General features: G+C 38.7%; 1 non-coding gene across 1 annotated transcript; it reads left to right on the forward strand.

Moving 5' to 3' along the window:
* Positions 1-740: 740 nt before the first annotated feature.
* On the forward strand, positions 741-844 carry LOC148544339 (small nucleolar RNA R71). The gene has a single exon (XR_015901983.1). It is a non-coding gene; the product is annotated as a small nucleolar RNA R71 (small nucleolar RNA).
* Positions 845-5,664: the final 4,820 nt, after the last annotated feature.

The following is a 5,664-nucleotide window of genomic DNA, read 5'->3' on the forward strand; positions in this document are numbered from 1 at the left end:
CCATCTTCCTAATGGTTTCTCCCTGGTTCTTAATATTGGCTCGCACCTCCTCTTTGAACACCTTATTTTCTTGAATCTCTTGGCATATTCCTTCAAGTAAGGCTTCAATCTTAGAGAGCCTGTCATCAATTGATGAGTGGTTCGGAGCAGATGTGCTGTTTTGGTTTTGATAAGTATGTGGAGAAGTGTTGTTGTGGGGGTGTTGAGATGTCCTCTGGGTGAATTGTTGGTGAGCTGCATTGTTGTTGGAGTTGTAACGTCTCTGGTCTTGGTTTTGATCTTGCTCACTTCCCCACCCAAAGTTCGGGTGATTTCTCCATCCAGGGTTGTAGGTCTTGGAGTATGGATCATAGTTTTTCCTTGGTGAATTCCCAATGTAGTTGGCTTGCTCCTGACTCCCTTCTGCTTCTTGGTTTACTCCTTCTTGTGTTGTTGATGAAGTGGAGATTGCTGCTACTTGGTTCATCTCCATCTTCTTGGTGAGGTCAGCCAGCTGCTGGATAATGAGCTTGTTTTGGGCCAATAGAGCATCCACATTGTTTAGCTCCATCACTCCTCTTGTGTTCCCTCTTTCGGAAGCATAGAAGTAGTCGTTTTCTGCTACTGTTTCAATAACATCTATGGCTTCCTCAATGGTCTTCTTCTTGTTCAAGGACCCTCCAGATGAATGGTCTACTGCCTTCTTTGACTCATAAGAGAGCCCTTCATAGAAAATGTGCAGCTGGACCCATTCGTTGAACATGTCAGGTGGACACCTCCTTGTTAAGTCTTTGAACCTCTCCCATGCTTCATACAGAGTCTCACCATCCTGTTGCCTGAAGGTTTGAACCTCAGCTCTCAGCCTATTGATTCGTTGAGGAGGGTAGAATCTTGCTAAGAATTTGTTCACTACATCCTCCCAAGTTGTCAAGCTCTCCCTTGGGAAGGATTCCAGCCACTTGGCTGCCTTGTCTCTGAGTGAGAAGGGAAATAAGAGCAATCTATAGGCGTCAGAATGAACACCATTAAATTTCACTGTGTCACATATTCTCAGGAAGGTGGTCAAATGTTGGTTGGGATCTTCTTGAACACCTCCTCCAAACGAACAGTTGTTCTGAACAAGGGTGATGAGCTATGGTTTAAGTTCAAAGTTATTGGCATGGATTGTTGGCTTTTGGATGCTACTTCCACAATTGCCTGGGTTTGGATTAATGTAAGAGCCCAAAACTCTTCTATCCTCCCCAGCATGATTTGCTCCACCTCCTCTGCCATGGTTGTGAATCTCTTCTTCATGATGATTTTCCATGTTTTCTTCCATGTTTGGTTCAAAGTATTCCTCAAACTGTTCCTCCTCTTCTTCAGCACCAACTACTCATTTTTCTTTTGCCTCCCTCCTTAGTCTAAGGAAGGTTCTCTCTGGTTCAGAATCAAAGGAAGTTGAAGCCCCGCTTCTTCTCCCTGTCATACAACCAACAAGTACAAGCAGAGAAAATAGGTGCAGACAGTATTTGTGTCAGAATTGATGTTAGTTGTGGGTGATGCAATATATCAAACAGTTAGTGGGTTAGCAAACAGAATTGAAAATAACAAAGAAAAATAAAAGAGTAGATGGAGAAGGGAAGAAGTTTAACTAAAACAAAAAGTAAATCACTCAAACAGAAAAATGAAATTCACAAAATAAAATGCTCAATCTAGTGATCTTCCAATCTAATCATTGTTGATGCACAATCAATCCCCGGCAACGGCGCCATAAACTTGATGCACGGAAAACTTGTCTCTCAACAAATCTCCCTTCGGCAAGTATACCGAATTGTCGTCAAGTAAAACTCACAATAGAGTGAGGTCGAATCCCACAGAGATTAACGGATTAAGCAATCAATGGTTAATTAATTATCCTAGTTAGACGAATCAGATTTGGATGATGGGCAGCAAAGTGCAGAAAAGTAAAATGGCAAGAAAAGTAAATGTAAGAACTAAAAATAAAATGAACATTGGGATCAAGAGATATTGCAATCCTCCGGATCAAGTTCATTCTCATCTCTTCCTCAATCAATGCACTCATTGATCTCCTTGGCAATCTTAAGTGATTGAATTACAATTTCTTGTAATTCAATCTCTCAAATCTTGATCAATAGCCAATTCCTTGGTCAATTGCTCATGAGAAGAGATGAAGTATGGTCACTGATTATACCACATGCATTTCCCAAATCAAGTGTTGAGAGGATTATAGTCACATATCCATCCAAACCCAATTTGGTCTAGCATGAGAAAGCATTTCTAGCTTGATCTCTTCATTCCTCTTCCAAGGTTCAGAAGAGATCCAAGTATGAATAGTTTCTTTTCCAAGATAACTATCCAATTGGATGAAGATCGAAAGCTTTCAAGTAAAATCAAGAGAAAAGAAGGAAGAAGAAGAATAAGAACTATAATTGATCCATTGAATCACAATAGAGCTCTCTAACCCAATGTAAAGAGTTAGTTGATCATTGCTCTACAAAAATAGAAAAGAAAAAAAGTGCAGAAAAGTAAAGATGAAGATTAAAACTAAAAATAAAACTTCCAAATTCATAAATGAAAAGTACAAAGAAAGAAAAGAAAAAGTGTGTGAGGGAAGGGAGTCCGAAGACCCCTCTTCCATCCCTCAATTCCCCAATTTCTGTCCGGGCCCTAAGATCCATTCAATGTAAAAACTAAGGCCTTTATATAGGTTCTCCTAAATTACAAAATGAAATTAAAAGCAAATTACAATTAAATGAAAATTCCTATTCTAGATGCTTCTTGTGGCCTTGATTGGTTGACAATTGTGGGCTTGCTTGCTTGAGCTTTGAAGTGGGCTTGAGAGAGAAGTGAGTCAAGTTGAGGTCTAGGTGCTAAAGTTAGTGCCAAAGTTAGCCACACTAACGCTACAAGTGTGGCGTTAGTGCTAAAGTTATTGTGGCTAACGTTGCACTTGCTGCCCAGTTGGTGTTTTTGGGGCTTAAAAGATGCCTCTTGTTTGTGCTCAAATTTCATGCCCACTATAGAGTATTATTTGTCGTTGGAAAGCTCTGAATGTCAGCTTTCTAACGCAACTAGAATCACCTCAATTGGACCTCTGTAGCTCAAGTTATGCTCCTTTGAAGTGGACATGGTCGCTGGCATATATGCCAACGTTACTGGAAATGTTGATTGCCAATAACGCTTGCGATTTCCTGTTTCTGAAGCTCAAACTTAGTGTCCACCCCATACTATTATATATCTTTGGAAAGCCCTGGATGTCTACTTTTCAATGCCTTTAGAAGCGCATCATTTGGAGCTCTATAACTCGAGTTATACTTCTTGGAATGTGAAGAGGTCAGTTGGCCTAAATACAGGCTGATACCATGTTCATCATTGCACTTTCGGGGCAGGTTTTCTCCCTCAAATTTAATGTCAACCATGTAGTGCCATATATGCTTGAAAAGCTCTGGAATTCTACTTTCCAATGCCACTGAAAGCACCTCATTTGGAGCTTTGTGGCTCAAGTTATGCGTGTTTGAAGAAGGCATGGTCAGGCTGCTAGGTGGGACTTTTGCCCACGTTAACTACCACGTTAACTAAGTTAACGTGGGAGTTAACGTGGCTCTTTGTGGCTTGTGTTGGCAACGTTAGTGACAATGTTTGGTGTCACTAACGTTGTTGACAACTTCTTCTTCTTCACGTCAACTTCCACGTTAACTAGGTTAACGTGGGAGTTAACGTGGCTTCTTGGGGATAGTGTGTGTTCATCCCAACGTTAGTGACAATGTTTGGTGTCACTAACGTTGTCGACCACTTTGTTTCCTCACGTTAGCTTCCACGTTAACTAGGTTAACGTGGAAGTTAACGTGGCTTAATGTGACTTGGCCAACGTTAGTGATAATGTTGAATGTCACTAACGTTGGCTTCCCCCCTTTCTTCTTAACGTTAGAGGCCACGTTAACTAAGTTAACGTGGCAACTAACGTGCCCACTTATGAGCTTGGTCCAACGTTAGTGATAATGTTAAGTGTCACTAACGTTGGCTCCATTTCCTTTCTTCAAAGTTAATGCCACTAACTTTTTCCACTAACGTTGGGGCTTTCCTTCCTTCCATGTTAGTGCCTACGTTAGTGTAACTAACGTAGCCACTAACGTGGCTCTTCTCTTCTTCTTTTGGCCTGAAATCAATCAAACAAAGTGCATCAAAGTCTTGCTCTTAATCATGGATCATGCATCATCCAATTCATGCAAAATCCTGATGAAATCATGTAAAATGCACAATGTATGCTTGAATCAAGATGTAAGTGAATATCCACCCAAAACTAGCTTATTTCCTAAGAAAATGCATGAAACTACCTTAAAAACAGTAAAGAAAAGGTCAGTGAAACTGGCCAAAATGCCCTGGCATCACCATCTCCTCTTCTCATCACGGTTTTCTCTTCTCTTAGTCTAAAGGACTCAAGGGTCGCTTGCCATATATCACCTCGAACGGACACCTCCTTATTGTTTGACTAATAGAATTGTTGTAGGAGAACTCGGCTTATGGCAATACAAGATCCCACTGGCAAGGGTGTTTGTCCACGAAACTTCGTAGCAAATTTTTCAAGCTTTTGTTGACCACTTCTGTTTGATCATCCGTTTACGGATGACTAGCAGAGCTAAACTGTAGGTGAGTTCCCATTTTTCTCCATAAAGTCCTCCAGAAGTGACTTATAAACTTTACGTCTCGATCTGAAGTGATTGTTTGAGGGATACCATGCAAGCGCACAACCTCTTTAAAGTATAAATCTAATATGTAGGAAGCATTATCTGTCTTATGACAAGGTACAAAATGAGCCATCTTCAAAAATCTGTCAACCACCACCATAACAGAATCCTTTTACCTCTGTGCCCTAGGTAATCTCAAGACGAAGTCCATGCTAATATCTTCCCATGGATCCTTTGGAACAGGCAACGGCTTGTACAAACCAGTGTTTTGATTTTCACTTTTAGAAATGTGACAAATGTGGCATCTCTGAATGTGTCGAATGATATCCCGCTTAAGTTTTGGCCAATAGAATTTCTCTTTTATGAGAGCCAGCGTTTTGTCCCTTCCAAAGTGTCCTGCTAATCCTCTATTATGGGTCTTCCAGATGATTGATTGGCATAATGAGCAATAGAAAATGTACAACTGATTGCCCTTAAAAAGATAACCTTCTTGAATGAAGAATTGTCGATAGGGTTGTTGCAAGCAGCACGTCTAGATTTCTCCGAAATCTTGATCTTTCTTATATAACTCATTTACAACCTTAAAGCCAACAATATTAATTTATAGAGTGGAAAGGAGAGTGTGTCGTTGGTTTAAGGTATAATAACCCGATCTTTTGAAAATTAAATAATAAGTAATTTACGATTTATTATATTTGATGATAATTTTATTTAAAAAAATTATTTTTTTAAGAATAATTAAATTAAATTTTATGATATTTTGAGTTTAAAATTTATTGAGTTTTTTAGATAATTTTCATTTTAATAAAATATTTTAAAAAAGTTAAAAATTATTATTATTATTATTATTATTATTATTATTATTATTATTATTATTATTATTATTTGATTTCATCCAACTAGCCAAAACCATTAAATGGAACAAAGAGAAGAGAAAAGAAAGTTAAATGTGAATTTTATATATATATATATATATATATATATAATGAGAACACATAAT

This window comes from Arachis ipaensis, chromosome B9 (assembly GCF_059453495.1).
Source record: "Arachis ipaensis isolate K30076 ecotype BB chromosome B9, ASM5945349v1, whole genome shotgun sequence".
Lineage (NCBI taxonomy): Eukaryota > Viridiplantae > Streptophyta > Magnoliopsida > Fabales > Fabaceae > Arachis > Arachis ipaensis.